The sequence below is a fragment of the Pseudopodoces humilis genome, chromosome 10, assembly GCF_049639895.1.
Source record: "Pseudopodoces humilis isolate 2021_Gansu_Grassland_sample_001 chromosome 10, ASM4963989v1, whole genome shotgun sequence".
Taxonomy (NCBI): domain Eukaryota; kingdom Metazoa; phylum Chordata; class Aves; order Passeriformes; family Paridae; genus Pseudopodoces; species Pseudopodoces humilis.
This window is the reverse complement of record NC_142209.1, coordinates 4,337,025-4,354,518: the sequence shown is the minus strand read 5'-3', so window position 1 is coordinate 4,354,518 and position 17,494 is coordinate 4,337,025. Positions and strand designations below refer to the sequence as shown.

Below are 17,494 nucleotides of genomic sequence, written 5' to 3'. Positions count from 1 at the left end.
GTAAGCCTATTAGAACTCTCTGTTTCCTAGCAATAACATGTAATTTCTCCCCACTATTTAAGTGGAGGAGATGTTAGGATTTTAATCCTGCCCGCTACAGCTGTTGCTCAAGTTTCCTATTCAAATGCAAATAGCACCTGGTGCTGTTAAGATAGCTGCAGTCTTTGATAACGATACTCCAGGAGAAGAGGAAAAAGAAAAGCAAGGTGGGTCTGACTATTCATTCTGGAAAGCAAGGGTGTAACCATATGCCACACCAACCTGCCCTGGACATTTCTGCCAGATTGGTTGCATCCAGCACGGACTCTTTTTGGAGACAAATGGATGGCTGGAATGATTTCTGTTTCTTGAGCAGGTATGACTTTTCACCAGGAGGAAAAGGCTTCAAGAAAAGATAAAAACGTAGTGGATGGAGTTTTACCTTGCCTTATTGTCCTGAAAAGAGTTTCTTCTGGGATATTTTGTTTGTTCAAATCCTGTATTGTTTTCTAGATTTTCATTTGTAGTTCTCAGAGTACTGATTCTTAATTATTTTTTCCATATTTTTTCCTTGTACTGTTTTTGCTCTGTGTCAGATAGATAAAAGAGATTATGATAAATTAATTGGGAAGTCAGGAGCAATTTGGAAGGCTGCTCCACTATGTAGGATTCATAGACGAGAGATAACATACTTCTTAACTTCTTTACTTTGTAACTAAAGCAAGACCAGTGCCAGATCTAAAGTTAAAAAGTTTCTTCTTTGGAAAGTTTTAATTGCATAAATTGTTTTTATTTCACTTGTGGAGATACAAGTTAATTCAAGAAAGAGCTTTACAGCCTTGTTGCATTTTTCAGGGCTGTTTTACCCTCTATTACATGTGGAAACTGAAGGACACTTTTTTGGAGGGTTGTGACTTGATGCCGTCATCTTCCTGCTAAAATCAAAGTATCTACAGGGTACAGAAAGCAGTTGAAATCTGCGGAAAAGCAGAAGTGAGTGTTTTAAAAGATTTTAAAGGAGAGATTTAGAAACTGGCAGAAAATTTCAAGGAGTGCTTGAAAGAAATCAGCATTATACCGATCTCTGTGAACTTACAAATAAGCCAGAAGCAGCAATTCGTTGGACGACTCTGCTGACAGGAATATCAGCTTTCATGGGAGAAAACTGGATATAAAAAACAAACAATTTCTACCAAACGAGAGAAGTACAGCAGTGATTTCAGTGCTGCCGTCAAGACCTGACAGATCTTTTCTTGTTTAACACTAACCTGTTTTTGTCTTCTGCTGTTTCATCTTTGGCCTAATACTGGAATTAAAACAGGTTCCTGCCTTTCTCCAAACTTCAGCAAATGCCTTTTGCAAGCCAGGTGTTGGGAGCGTGAGCAGGTGTGCCCTATGTGCTTCCCATGATACCAAAGGTGCCCTTGAGAGGAAAACCCAAACGGAGCCGATTTGCTGGGTCATGTTTTCTCTCTCATGACACTCCTTCCCCACGAGCTCTTCAGCTGGGTGTGAACAACTGACAGGGAGCTGAGCCAAGGCTCAGCCTTGGACTGTGGACCTGCTCAGCCGCTAACAGCAGCCTGACGGCAAAATGATGGAAGAGGTCTCCATAGTGGTGGCTTACGATGCCCATGTGTTTGGCCAGCTGCGCGATGAGGATTTTCTGGCCAATCTGGTGGCAGTCAGCAAACCCAAAGCTGTGGTAGGTGTTCCTCCTTTGCCAGTAGTACTCAAGATTTTGCTCTGTCCTAGAGCTAAATCCTTCTGTTGAAAACTTTACTTTTTAGTGCAGTTTTTTGTTCTTTAATTTCTCTTTTTATTACCTGGTTTATATTTTATTACTTTTTCAGAAATTTGCTGTCATGCATCAAAAAAATGAAAACAATCTATTTCAGAAGAGATTATTAAAATCTCTCTCTGGGCAGCTAAGTTTAGAAGAAGGTGATTTGCTCAGTAGGATCATAGTTAAAATAATATTTTTTACATAATTGGAATAATAATTAAGCCAATCCAGACTGTTAGAATGTAAGTCAGGAGGTTGGAGTAGATGCTGGTTGTGGGGTGCAGGTACCCTCATCACTAAATCTGAGAGAATCAGTCCCTTCCTTGGGAATGATGATGTTTCACTTTTATATGTTTCGAAATCAGCAGAAATATCTGTAAAAATCTTTTTATTGAATGAAATATGCTATTTATTCATCAGTAGCATGTCTCTTTCTCTGAGTGATATGTAGAGTGTGGTCATCTCCCTCTGTCATGGAGTTCTTAGTGCTTGGAGGGAGCTGCAGGCTTTGAAATTTGGTGCAAGAGTTCATCTTTGGCCTCAGATCCTGAGCCCATGTGGGAGCCAGGATGCCTAGAAGGAGTGTTTTGAAATAAAAATGTATGTACAGGTATTAAGCTTAATGTGCAAGCAGATACAGTTAAAGTTTCAGGCTAAATACAAATTAACTAATTATTCAGCAGCCCAAAGAAGTGCTCGTGTGTGCAGATTTGGGGCTGGTTGTGTGTTTGTACCCAGTCAGTTCCTCTGCTGGGACAAAGGAGGCCATTCTTAGAAAAGGAAAATTTGCTTTATTGTATTTTGTGTAAAGTGTCTCTGTGCTTGTTTCCTGCTCGGGTTTTTCTGTCTCTCCATGCTAAGGAGATCTCAGATGCTGAACTTATTTCCTGCATCTCATGTAGGATCATTGAATGTCTGGATGTAAACCAAAATTCTGCCCAGTCCCTTTTATTATGATGTTTTTTCCTGTCTTTCGCCTTCTTTGGGCCAGAATTTTCAAGGTCCATTATAACGGTTAGACAATAAATCTAAAAATTCAGTATAGACAAAACCAGCTCTAATATAACCCGGTTTGGGGCTGGGCTCCAAGCAGGCTTTGGTTATCAAGCAGATCAGGAGTCACACTTTTTTTCCCTTGATGGATATTTTTAAACACATGGTATCCCTTAATTCACTGTCCAGCCGCAGCCTTTCCTCTTGCTCTGCCTTAGCTGATAGCTGTGGCAGCATGTGTTACTTTGCCTGGAAGGCCAGAGTAGGATTTCCTTCAGACAGAACCTGGTGTTGCAATAGGATTAACCGGAGCCTGGTCCTGGCAGCTCTGGGAGAGTGTCTTAGGATGAGTTTCTTTCAGCAAGGGATGATGAGCAGAGGGTTTTCCTTGCAGCTTCCTGCCCTGAACTGCTGGGTTCTAGAGCTAGCACTTGCAGTTGCTGAATTAAAATCCCTGTGGTAAGAAGACCTTTGGCAGTGGCTTACCTTGTAATTTAAACCTTTGGGAACTGCAGGATGCTGGGCTCAGCAATGGCCTCTGCAGGTCTGGGCAGCTGCAGAGCACAAGTAACAGAAACTGTGTTGTGGATCTCTAGATTCCTTTGGATCAGCTGTGAGTGACCAAGAGAGAGAGGAACAGATATGAAAGTGTCACATCACATCTCCAGATGTTTTCTGCCACTCTGAAAATATGATAAAAAACATTTCTCTATGAAGTAACTACTTATCTCCTAGTAAACAGAGAACAATTGTGGGAGGAAAAAGTATAATTTTACTTTTATTTAGCAGATCTGACTAACTGACTTTACTGTAAGGGTTTGTCCTGATCATTTTTTTTTTTTCTTTTCCTGATATCAAAGAGTATTAACATGTTTGTATATTAACATGGGACTTTGAGCCTGGTCCCATGGAAGATATCCCTGCCCATGGCAGAGAGTTGGAACAAGATGGTCTTTAAAGTTCTTCCAACCCAAACCATTCTAGGATTCCATGTTTCAGTGCATTATGTACTAGTAAAGAAATCAAGAAGTATGTTTTTTGTTGGGTTTACATAGGAAACACCTAACTGCTTTGTTACTGGTTTTTGGAGGATATTAGCTAAGCAAATAATGGTGCAAACAACCTCTAGATGTTTAAAATGCAGCTCTCCTCAGGGTTGTTGTAGGACTAGACAATGCATGGGAGTCCCTTCATAGTGTGTGGGAGTCTGCACTATGAAGGGACAGGACCTGACGGCTCAAAAAGTTTCTTTTGGCTCTCTGCTGCTCCATTTAACTGCGGGACAAGCTGACGGTTTGGCTAAGTTGGGGCAAATCGTGTTGACTCTGTCACAGTCATTTCACCAGCTTGCACAAAGGTGTGTACTGTACACAAAGGGATGTTCTGCAGGAAGGACTTGTGGACGTTTTGTTTATTCTAAGAGTTCATTTTAATAGCACAGGTATGTTGCAATCTGGGATTCATCTTGGGTTTGCAAAATTAAGTTTGTTATTTTGAAAAGCTTTTTTATTAATCCATTCAGGTTGCAGAGAATAGTTTAAAAGAAAACGTTCTATAAAACTTTCATTCTGTGGTTGGGATGGTCTTGTTGGAAGGTTTCTGGCATTACAGGTAACTCACTGTAGCCCCTTTGGGTTGTGCAATGGGCCAGGTTGCACAGGAGTCTCCCTTGCACAGAGGGCCACATCATGACGAGAGGTGACAAAGGGTTAATGCTGAAACCAAACCAGGCCAGGTGAGATCTGTGCGGGTTGCTTGTACTTTAGGCCAGCCCTCTGTGACCTTCTGACACAGCTAGTGCCATATAGGCATGAACTTGAGCACAGTCAGAATTATCTGCTGTTGTCCACATCATCTTTATCCATCTGGAAAGCATAGCAGCACTTTTATAATGTTGTTCTGATGCTCTTTAACAATTAAAGATGATGTAGACGATCCAAGGTTTTGTTAAATATGTTTCAAAGCGACACTGTATAATAGCAATCCCCCAACTTATAATAAAATTAGTCATATTGCAGTGTGACCATGAAATGGAGTTATTTTGCTGTGTGGTGTTGCTTTCAGAATTTCAAGTTGTTCTGAAACTACTGTGCAGAGACATGGAGAGCAGCATATATAAGTGGGCTGCTGTGTAGTTTGTGCAAGAATTGGGCAGCTTTACTTTGGGGAATTTCAATTTCTGGTTTATCTGCAGAAAACTTGGACTCAAGGGTTTATAAAAATGCTGTTCTAAGTGGTATAATCCTCTTAATCCAGAGCTGAAGGACGTTCTTGTGGAAAGCTTAATTGTATTTCCATTTTCCTGTCTGCATTGCTGTGTTTAGCTCTCTATTTGGGGGAATTATCAGCCATTTCGTAGAAAGAATTTGTGGTTACATATTGGCAGACTCTGGCATAAGGATTTTTAAGCTCTCAGCTTCTCATCAAAGCTGAACTCCGGAGGTTTGGAGTGGGTGGGTGAACTGCAAAGCAGGTGAAAAACTTGGGAGGCCTGGGAGAAGTGCAGCGCATTCATGGGTTGAAGTCTAACTGGCAGGGATCTGAACATATTTGGGGGTTGATAGTGGGGCTGTGTTTAACACATTCAGGCCAAGACACCAGAAGAGGATGTACCCTGTTAAACAGGGGGCAGAAACTGGAGGGCAAGTGCTGGGCTGAGAGGAGCTTGCTGAGGTTCAGTACGTGCAAAGGTAAATGCAGAATCCTGAATAGGATAAATCCCATCATCTCTGCAGGATGGGCGCTAAATCTCTGGACAGCATGAGTGTGTAAGCTGGGAGTTGGGTGGATAACCTGTGCCCTGCAGTGCCCAAGGCTGCCTGTTCTTAAAAACGAGATTCACTTAATAAATTATAAAAAGAATTTAATATAAATAAAAGACAATTAGGAGACAAAAGAAATAAAGGGTTAAAACGGCCGGGTGCCCTGGTGCCTTGCCAGGAACACACCTGGTATCTCAGGGATACCCTTTTTATCTCCTCCTTGCTGTGAGGGGTTAATGCATATTCAAGCATGTCCCCTCCCTGGTTCCGCCTTCTTGGATCATGCTCTTTACAGTTTTATTTTCTGCTGGTCAACATATATTTTTTGCTGGTCATCATTATTCTTGCTGGTCAGCATTATTCTGGAGTTTGGTTTCCTTTCTTTTTGCAAATGGTCAGGGCAGATAACAGTCCGGGCCCGTCATCCTTCCCCTGAGGGCAGCTGGGTTTCATATCTTCCGCTGATAACAGTTTGGCCTCTATTGTTCTCTTGATAACAGCTTGGGCCCCACTGTCCTTGCCCTCTGGGGTTTCCTTGCCTTGTACCTAGGAAATTCTTTTAAGCTTAAGACTTGTTAGCAAGAAAAAAAAGTACATACATAGCTAAAAAGTATTTAACATATAATATTCATCTGTGAAAGCCAATATCACAATACAAATTTGTAACACTGTGCACAGACAGGTGTCAGTGAAATGTATCTCTCTCCCTGAATCCAGTCCTGAGCCCCCATGGAGACCACAGATATTCACAGGCTAAAGCAAGTGGAGTGGAAGACTGATGGGAAGGCAGGGTCCGACTGCACAGTGAAGGATGGGAGAATTGGGGCATCTTAGCCTGAGGAGGAGAAAGATCATGAGGGATCTAAGTGCAGTCTCTGGCCACCTAAAAGGTCTTAGAAGCAGAGGCAGACAATGATGGGACATTGCATTATGACAAATGGTCATAATTTGCAGCAGAGTCAGCTCTGGCTCAGCACAAGGGAAAGCAGTTCTGTTCAGGGAGACTCTGGCATCTCCATCCTTGGAGGCCTTCAGGAGCAGCATGCAGCATGCTCTGGCTTTAACCTGCCCCTGCCTGAGCAGGAGCTTGGTCCATGCACCCCCTGGAGCCTTTCCAATCCCAGTTTTTCCTTCAGTCTCTAATTCTGCCTGTGTGGAGTTAGTATTTTTTTTTTTTTTTTTCTTTCTCTCAGGGAATTTTCTCCCTTTTGTTGCCTAAGAGATGATAACGACAATGCTTAAGAGAGACAAAAGATGTGGCTGGGAGGAGGAGGAAGAAGGGTGCAGTTTGCTACTGTCTCTGAGCTCAGGGGCTTTGGGAAGTGCAGAGGTACCATGAGATTTTGGCTGGGGGGTGAGGGGCTGGGCTCTGCTCTGAGCTCTCACTCTCGGGACCAGAGTGGGACAGATGTGGTTTTGGTGCCGGACTCTTGCTGCCCAGAGGATTGGCCGCCACTGCTGAGTGGTTTTGTTCTTCACTGCGTCTCCTCACCATGCATGAGCCTCTGCTCGCAAGAGCAGCTGTTCGCCTGGGAGCTTTTCAACACGCGACATCACTGGGAAGGGGACCCCGACCCCCGACCCCGTCTGGAGGCAGTGTTTCCCAGCAGTTTGTGGGAGCCTGGCTGCTGCTGGCCAGCCCTGCTGTTTTCTGCACTGATTTGGGTTTTTTGCTATGCTTTTACCTGACACTCCTTGCCCGCCTGGACACCCTACAGCTTCTGCCAGGGCTCTGGAGATTTTGCTACGCTTTGTTTGCCACCCCGGGTGTGCCCGCCTCTGCCATCCCAGCCACTGCTCCGCAATCCCTTCTAGAGCCCATTTCACCCTGCGGCGGGGCCCCAGGACCGGCTGTCCGCTGTGAGTTTGCAAAGGAAGCGCCATTTCCATCTCTTGGTGCCGGCTGTGCCGCCATCACCGCGTGAGGGAGACGCGGGCGGGCACAGCGCCCCCTGGCGGCGCGGGGAGCCATGGCAGCCGTGCCCGGCCGGGAGCCGGCAGCGCCCCTGGCGGCGGAGAGCGGAACTGCAGCGAGGGCAGCGCCCCTGGCGGCCCAGAGCGGAACTGCAGTGAAGGCAGCGCCCCTGGCGGCCCAGAGCGGAACTGCAGCGAGGGCAGCGCCTGCGGCCGGGAGCAGCGGGGCTGGGCTCCTGCTCTGCTCCTTGCTGCTGCTGCTCTTCTCCTTTATTTGTCTTGTTACACACACTGTAGAGAACTGGTATTCCTTTTCCCATATCTTCGCCTGAAAGCCCCCATAATTTCAAAGTTATAATCATTCGGAGGGAAGGGGGTCATATTTTCCATTCCAAGGGAGGTCCCTGCCTTGGCGGGTTTCCGTTTTTCAAATGTAGACAGACAGATCTGTGGATAAAGAATAAAATTTGACTTACAGTTTATAACAAGATGTTGGTGTGGAACCAGTTTTTTAGCCAGATCCTTATCAGCTCTGCAGAGCATTTGTGTGGGTTCTTGGTTTCAGCTTGTCAGCCAAAGTCATCCAGGTGTGTTGATTTGTGGTCCTTAAATGTTATTTCCATACAGGGATTTTGGTCTAAGGGAATCTCTACTGCTTTAAGTATTTACTATAAAAAACAAGAGTGTGGACCAGATATCTCTTCTGATTGTTCTGTCAGTAATTCTGCCCTGCAAAAAGAACTACAGACTGGTTAGAGCTGAGCTGTTTTCTGGACCATTGTGACTCATCTGAATCATAATTATTTTTGAGCTGTAATTTTTAATGCATTTGAGCAACACTTAGAGATCCTCTTTTTTCCTATATCCTCTAGAATACCATCCAGCCTAATGGAATTCAAAGAAGAATTTGAACTTTTCTTTCTTCATTTAGTTTAAATTACTGTTTAATTCGTTCACAAATAATAACGTATTCTTTATTTTCTTGCTGCCTTTTTCTTGTCATTGGATCAAGAAACAATTATTTAAGCAATGTCTCAAATGCACATTTTATAAATAGCAATAGAATTTTGACACATTCAAAAGAAGGACAACTTCTGATGCTGCCTCATTTTCTTTAAAAAATTCAGGGGAATCAATACAAGTGTTTCAGGGCTCTCGAGAAACAGCTTGTTTCTGTCATAAGCCCATTTGGGAGAAGAAATTTGAAATAAGTGTCTTGGCATTATTGGTTATATATGGCAAGTATGTTCATTGACTTTGAAAGGAGTTCTGAAATGAGATGAAAAGGCAGTTTATCTCTTTATAGAAGTCCAGTTTCATAATTACTAGACGATGCAGGTAAATATATTAGTTACAAATATTCTGTCTTCAATGTCTACAACTACTTTGATTCTTTCTGAACCCAGTTCCCAGAAGAATTTGGCATACTTTGTGCTGAGATTGGAAGATTAATTTCAGTGGGTTTTATCCTGTTGGGTTTGTGCTTTCATGCACAGTGTAATACATTTATTTTTTTTTATTGCTTCCTTCTACCTGTGTCAGTATGAGCTCACCAAAAACCAGCCATCTATGTTGACTGGAGTGCTGGCTATGCTTGTTGCTGATGTTGTAAAGCTGTGGGCTTCTAGAAAAATCCCAATGGTTTGATTTAGAGCAGCGTGTTAGCTGTGCCAGGGTGATGCTCTGTGTATGTAGTGTCGTGCTTTTGCTTCAAGGCAGAGTTGCCAAAGTAATCCCAAGTTATGATATCAAGGCATAAGTAAGATATTGTGTATTATTTGTCCATTACCTTGGAGACCACAGTGCACAGGCAAGAATGAACATGCAGATTGTCCACGCTCAGGCTGAACTTCCAGAGCAGGTCAGGCAACACTGGAACATGATAACAAGATTCTAGTTACCTCAGAAGCAAAGGTCTCGTTCTTTCCATGGCTGGAGGAATAAGGAATGGATAGCACTAGGACAGAGAGCTCAGGGGAAAAAAAGGCTTGCTGCTTCTCTGCTGCTGCTGGTACCAGAGGGTGAAAATCATGGGAGCCAGACCTTGCTGGTAATTTGCTGGCTTTGTTTCCCAAAGGAAGTGCCTGCTCTCTCTGTGGGAGCTCTTTCCCTTGCAGGGCTCCCTTCAGTGGCAGCAGCTTGGCTTTCCTGCTGAAGCTGGCAGCATAGACACACTGCATCTTTTTCTTCCAGCCCCTCCTACCCAACAAACTCCTTGCTTCTGTCAGTGCTTTTGGGATGTTCTGTGCTGGGTGATAAAGTGGCAGGAGTCCATTGGTAATTTTTGAGCCTGACAGGGTCTCAGCTAAACGTGATGGATGAGCACAGGTCTGTGTGCAGGTGAAGTGGAAAGTGGTAGTGGTGGCTGGTAATGCTGGTGTGGTGATAGAACCATAGCTGGGGCAGAGAAATAAGCAAGAAGTTTTAAAAAACAACCTTTTATGTACAGCACCATTTAATGTACAGGTTTGGGAACTGGTGCAGCTCCTTTGTATCTCTGGGTGCTGATGGGCCATGCAGCTGTGTGGTCCCATCCCCAGGGATACTCTCAGGCAGCTGCTTAAACCACATCAGTGGCCAAATAGTGATTTTTAAACAGCCCTGCCCTTCCTCCACCTCCCTGCCAGCTTTGTGCCAAGGCGTCCTGTAGGTACAGAGGCTGAAAGATGCAACATAAAACCTGAAGTCTCATTCAAGGTGTAGAGGGAACCTTCTTGGCAGATCAGTGAGATAATGGAGCAGGGCATGGATTCGTTGTTGTATTAACAGCCTGTGCCATGCTTTGGTGAGCCTTGGTGATACCTTAGAGTTGGACACTGTTCCACTTGTATTTTCAAAATGCTGATGGGTGGCTTTTTTTAGGATATTAGCAATTTTGTTTACGGAGCTGGATAAGCAGAAAAAAGGCAAGACTTTTAGAGAATGAAGCTGTGTTAGGTGCTGAAATATAGATAAAAGTATTTGATATAACAAAGCAGATTGTAGAGTTCAAGTGTAATTATATAACCACAGAATCACAGGTTTTAAGGGGCATTAAAGACTATCTAGGTCCACTTCCTTGCCATGGGCAAGGAATGGGCTTCCACTATACCAGGTTACTCCAAGCCCCATCCAACCTGGCCTTGGACACTTCAGGGATGGGGTAACCACAGCTTCTCTGAGCACCCTGTGCCAGGGCCTCACCACCCTCACAATGAAGAATGTCTTCCTCGTATCTAATCTACCCATGTGCTCTGGCAGTGTGAAGCCATTCCACCCCTTGTAAAAAGTCCCTCTCCAGCTCTCCTGGACCCCCTTTAGGGGCTCTGACATCTCCCCAGACCCTTCCTTTCTCCAGAATGAACAACCCCAGCTCTCTTAGCTGGTGTTCATAGGAGAGGTGCTCCAGCCCACAGAGCATCTCCATGGACTCCTGGACCATTTTAATATGGTTTAATAGTTTTAATATAGAAAAGGTATCTATTTTCTGCTAGTGGAGTAATCCACTAAAAAGTAATTACTCTTAGTAACTTCTGTTTGAAATATTGATAAAAGTAATGATAGGTTTGAGCATCAAAGACCTCCACAATCATCAGAAAAACTTGATGCTGATTTTAAAGATGCAAATGAGAATTTTTTTGATTCAGAGTTGATCTAAAATAATATTAACACATTCTATGTGTGTTCACAAGAATACTGCAAGGTTCTTTGAGTACCTGGACATATGATTCAGAGTTGTCATCTAGCACCCATCCTCCATCTCAAGAAGTAGATTATTTTTCATCCTGTGCTGGACACAGAGTATGACAGGAGACAGGATGTGGCTCAGTCATTCAGCAGAATCAGAACCTTGTCTTGCAGACACCAGGTTTCACTAGTGTCATGGCAGGTTTCAGAAAATGTACTGAGCCAGGGGTTTATTAGCTGAAAGCTGTGCACTCTGTGGACTAAATATGTTGAATGAGACGAGTTTTATAGTAAAGCCTTGGTAAAACCACTAGTTTGAACATCGGCACTGATAATTTGTTGGTGTTGTGTTGGCATTTGTGCTGAATAAACAAGGTTGGAAGTGAACCCTAACACCATGTAGCTGTGAGAGGCTGTTTCCCCTCTATGTGATGCAAGAAAATTACTTGAATGTCTGATTCTGTTGTCACAGGGATGATGGCAAAGGCTGTGTTAGTCTTCCTGCTTGCTGTTCTCATCTCTTGCTGTGATGTGCTAAGAAATGTGACTAAAGCTCTGGAATTGTTGTGGGCAGGGGTTAGATCTCAATCAAAATGAATTGTATGCTTCTGGTGGGGAGAGCTAAGAGTTGAATTTCATACAGTCACTGAGGAGACATAAAACCTTCAGCATTACATGCAGTATATCAAAAGGGGTGTGTATGTAAGGCACAGAATCACTTGGAGCTGTTACATTTATGAGGTACAAACTGATGAATAAATCCTATGCTGGAAAACCAGCTGCTGCTCATAGGAAGTGTGTTACCCAGAGCAGAGCCTTGGCTTAGATGGCTGGGCAGCATCACTCTCCCAGTTACCCAGTCCTCACTGTGGCTCTGGCATATACAGGTAGTTCCATTTAATCTGGATAGTCCTCAGTAGCAGAGGTCTCATTGTTCAGGCACTCTTTAAGTTAGGGCAGATAATAAAAATGACCTATAAGCAGATATTTTCCACCTAGAATGTTTCTGATATTGGTGGTGTTGTTGACCAGAGCCATTGAAATGCAAACTGTATGCTAGCTGACAGTGGCTCTGGCTGTTCTTTCCCGGTGTGTGTCTCACTGCTGCAGCCCTTATCTGTACAGAAGGAAGCACTTGTGTCTGGGAGAGCTGTGAGACATCAGCTGCAAGTGCAGAAAATAATCAGCCATTTCCAAGCACTGCTTTTCAGCCATTCAGGGTGTCTCTTCTTTACTAAAACAAAGCAAATTGAAGTGGATAATAAACATTCCATATGTCAAAATGAAAATGAATTTTTGATTGCAGAAAGACATTTTGGGATTCTGAAAAGAATCTGCCACAGGCAGAATATCCTTTCCTTGGCCCTTTTTCATAGATGCAGGTTCTCCTGCAGCCTCTCAAACACGAGCACTGTGGTCAGTGTAAAAATACCCATTGGTTTTTAGAGTTACAGTTCAGGGAATCCAAATTCCATTCTCTTTCCCTGTGTTGCTGCAGGACTGGTGTACAGTGGGGCTTATTGAACATCTCTGTCTCAGCTTACTCTTAGTTAAACGTTTTGCTAACTGAGCCTAACTAAGCAGATCTTTAAACAGCAGGGCTGCAAAAGAATAATGGGCTATACCTGGTTCAGTGGATTTTCGTGAATGGAAATACATTGTAGAGATTAAAATCTGACAAAAGGATCTGGTGTTGGAAATGATCCAGTGTCACTGACTCTGCTGCTGCTGGTTTGAATCACACTAGATTGTGCAGGTGCTCTGTAAATTTTGCAACCTGCCTTTCTCTTGTTTCTATAAATTCCTTTGAATGTGCCATTGCAATTGAGACATTTTGATAATGGACTAATGCGGCAGAATTAAACGAAATTCATGCCAGTGCTGATTTCCTTTGCCTTCAGCTGGCTTCCAGGTTGGCTTTCTGTTGTCCTGAAGACTCTCTTCAGGAATTCTTAAATGTACAGAGCTGGTGAGGAGGTGACTTGCAGCAAGAGGAAACATCTCCCCCTGCATGGAAGGGATACTCAGCTGTTTTGCTGATGTAAAAAGAGCATTTCTCTCACTTCTGTTGCCAAACACAAGGTGGAGAGATGCTGTTCTGCAGCAGATGCTGAGGCGTGCATTCAGCAGGACATCCTCCAACACCATGTACGTTTCCAAGGAATTTCAGGGAACAACTCCTTCCTTCCAGCTTAGATGGTAAAATATCCAGACAGCTGGGTCTTTTATTGTGCCCCAAAACCAGGGATCAGATGGTGCTGAATGAGCTTTATAGTGTGGGGTTGAATGCAGGATGTGTGAGAAGAACGGGATACTGTACCCTAGTGAAAACACTGGAGGAGGGCTCTTCCAAGGCTTTCAAACTGGTGCTGAAACAGCCTTCCCTGCATGGTGTCAAAAGGAGAGATGGGAATTCTTCAAGCTGTGCTCCAGCCTGGAATTTCTTTCTAGGCAGCTGATGTCATTCCTACATTAAGTTTTACAAATGGATGCTGCAGGTTTTCTGTTCAGAATACCCATCCTAAATAGAGTTTTGTGAGAAATTACAATTTTCCCTTTCAGATTTCATGCTTGTGGCTAAGATCTCTTTGGAGATGCAGTTGTTCAGATTATACTGTGTAATAGCTAAGTACAATATCCCATTCACCCCCTTTAAAGTCTAACCCAGGAGACAAGTCTGTTGTGTCAGCATAGTACTGTGGGGTTTTTTCTTTATGTTTTATTACTGCCTTCTCCCAGAAGAAAAACAAATAGCTTTATGTACTTCTGAGCCTTATTCCTACACAGATACGGCACAATACTCTTTTGGCCAACCATGTTTTTAAGGAAAGGATGATACAGTTGTCCATAGTAATGACTGCACAGACAAGTAGAACAAAGTCCGTTTTTTCATCTAATTTTATTACACTGAAACCTTCATTTGGCTTAATAAAGTACTTAAATAGAGCTGTATTCCTTAAAATAGAGCTACTTCCTTCCTGGAACTTGATGTAGTTGTATTTCAAATATAAAGTATTAACTGGAACAAAATGTTACAACTTTGAGTGTGAACTAAGATGATGCATGTGATTGGAATTTTTTTATTGCTAATCTGCTGAGCTTCTGTTTAAAGCTCACAATCTTCAGCTGACGCTGACAGAACCAAGCCTCGTTGTGACATTTCTTCTGATACTGTTTTAAATCATAAGGTGAAGAAAATTAAGTACACACAAGCATAACTCCCATCTCCTCAAGGGAGGCACTTGTAGTGCGGTTTTGTGGGAGCCTCTTGCACCTGGTACTTGTGGCTGTGAGCAGGGGCTGAGCTGGTCCCAGCATTCCTGAGCCAGGCTCCCAGGCATCACCTCTGCTTGGGAATGGTCCTGCTTTGCAGCAGTGGGAAGAGTCTGGGCTTATGCTGGGGATCACAGAACGAGAGGTGTGTGGTGGATGGGTAAAAGGGAGGCTGGGCTGCACCAGTGTCTGTGCTCACTGTCCGTGCTCTCTCAAAGCAGGCTGGGGAGGCTGCAATACCCCAGGTATTGAAATTACCAAGCAAATCCATCACCAGTGAAGCAGAAAATTGTCACTTGCTTCAAAGAATGAGAAAGGAAAGCACTGCACACTTTCTTCATTGGCTTTTTGCTTTTTTTTTTTTTTTTTTAGCTTCTTCTAGACTGAGGCAAGAACTAGAGAGGACAAAGTGAGGAGATTAGAGAATACTGACTACACTGTTAGTGTGGTGGGGCAATGTATTTTTGGAGTGTTATTGCAGTGCTAGATAGGGAAAGGAAGTGGGGAGCTGGGAAAGAGATCCCCTGCTCAGTTTGGCACTGTCCTGGTGCTGGAAATCAGAAATCAAGTAATAGAATTTCACTATCTGGATCAGCCCCTGGCTGTCTGCAATATGTTCAGGAAATCACTTCCCATCCCTGCTTCCATTTCCTTGGCTGTCAAATGAACACAGCAATAACTGCCTCCTCTGAGTGCTCCGGCTGCATTAGAGCAATAAAACATTAGGGAGAAAGGAGTCATAGGTGTGATTTATGAATCCAGCAAGGTCAGGCTGAACTGCCTGTAAAAAGCTAAAGAAATCACAGGATGAGGGAGGGGTCTCCTGAAGCTGAGCAGATGCTGATGTACACTGTCCATGCCCAGGACTGCCTGAGGAGGTGACACAAATCTCTCCAGCCCTGTGTGAACAGCAGCAGCTAAAACCAAAGTGGTTTTTTGTTCTCCACCTTCCACATACCACCCCACTGCAGTGAGTCCTTCAAGCATTTGGTGCCATTGGTTTATTTCAGAAAGAGGTTCTGCTTGTTCAGTTCTTCCGTGTGGATGTTTTATTAAGATGCTCTGCATGGGTGTTTCCCTACATACAACTACTTACAACATGATTTTATACTTGAAGTCAATAAAATAAAACAACTCAGTGAGGTAAGATATTGAGATAAATAATTATGAGGAATGTTTATACACCATAAAAGTCTCCTAAATTTGATAATCATCAGTTCAAGCTAATATACCCCATGGTGCTAAAGAAAGAACAAAGGAATCAATATTGCAGAAGCTTTTACAGACAATTTATGAGCACTTTGTTCAGGATCAGTCCATAAAGACTGAAGCATAGCTAGCACTATGCACTTACTTATGAAAATGTTTACTGAGAAATCCCTTGTTGAATTCACAAACTGTTTCAGGGAATTAAATTGGGAAATACGGAAATGGGCTTTTAAATTTTTTTTTCCCATTTATTGGTGTATACTCAGAAGAAGAAAGCACTGTAATAAATTACCAAACTCCTTTGAGAAATGTGGCTGAATAGACAGTAACAGTGTCTCTGCCAAAGTTCTTGGGCATATTTGCTCCAGTTTCTCTTTTACAAGATAAGTGGATTAGTATGGACTGGTTTCTGGTAGGAGTTCCCCCCCAGCCCCTTAAGATAGACTTTTACTGTACTTAGGTACTTCCCAGTTAAGACAAAATTTGTAGCATAAATAGATACTAACATGCATCAGTCACTATCACCTTTCAAAGAGCTGGAAGCTGTTTTCTATGTCACACGTGATGCTTGCATGATCTGATGCTTGTTTCAGGTATTATTTACTGTCAGTATTCCTAAGAAAACGTTGCTGTGCTGTTTCCTTGCTGGAGAGTGTGCCAGGCACATGGGCTATCCCTCAGCCCGGGCCATGGCTGTGGATGGCTCCTGTGGTGCTGAATGAGGGAGCTGATGCCTCACAAGGCCCCAGAGGGCCCATCCTGCTCACAGCTGTGAATTGGAATACAAGCAAGTAAGGAGACCATATAGATAAGAAGGCTTGATGATGGAATGAATTAACAGGTATTAAGAAATGGTTGATAGTTGTGAGTGGAGGAAGCACCCAACACCCAGTGCCAGGCTAAGGTGAACAGCACTGCTAACATAAGCATAGGGGGATAAAGGGTTGTGACTGCAATTTTCATCTTCACTTTCCACTCTTACCTCCCTATTTACACACACAGACACAAAATCTGTCTTACATCTCTTGTTCCTTCAGATGGCAGGATTCTTACTGAAGCACTCACTTGGTTGTGTGAATAGTCTTGTCTGTCTCCCTGTGTAGTGAAGCTTCGTTCTTATATGCACTTTAAAGGTTTCAATGAAAAGCATCAAGAATCAGGAAAATCCTTGGCTGAGCAGATCATCATCAAAGTTACACCTGCATTGTGCCTTTTTGCCATGCTGCACCACCAAATCTCCCTCATATTTATCTTTATTTTGTGATGGTTGCATATTGGAGCACAAAACTCCACAGCAGAACCTGACAACTGTGTTTGGAGGGTGTCCTTATCACACCCCAGCCGGGGGGCCTTGATCTGGTTCTCTAAATGAAAGTCCAGTAATTCTGGTGAAAGGAGGGGATGGATCAGGTTTAGGACGTGTGATGGGTTTGTTTCATTGAAAACACTATGGTGAAATGATTTTTTTATTCTTATGATTATTAAGTAGCCTCAACAGTTTCAGGCTGCAGCCAAGATAAAGCTGTCTGGGTTTGTGTTAGGAGGATTATTCAGTTGAAATGTGTAAAAACATCTCTTACTTAGTCACTTTAATTTCATGGTGTTTTGCCTTACTAAGTTTCATCAAAGTGAAACTTTCTTGTATGTTTGCCCAATGTACTTCATGTTTTTATCTTTACCATTTTGTGTTTGCTTTAAGGGGATTGATTTCAGATTCCATCAGTAATTGTGGGAATGGGTGCTACTTTATTAATGCTTTGCAGATCATGGGTTTCTTGTTGCTATTTGCACCTCCCTCTGCAGCAACACTGAGCACTTGCTTGGTCCGTTCGGGTACTGCAGAGCAAAGAGGTATTGAGCTGAAAACCAGCAAAGAGAAAACAACTGCAAAACTACACAGAAGCTGATATCT

General features: G+C 43.2%; 1 protein-coding gene across 2 annotated transcripts in view; it reads left to right on the top strand.

The window, feature by feature from the left end:
• RABGAP1L (RAB GTPase activating protein 1 like) overlaps positions 1–17,494 on the top strand; it is a 226,527-nt gene that overhangs the window by 193,695 nt on the left and 15,338 nt on the right. The gene's annotated exons all lie outside the window — the stretch shown is intronic.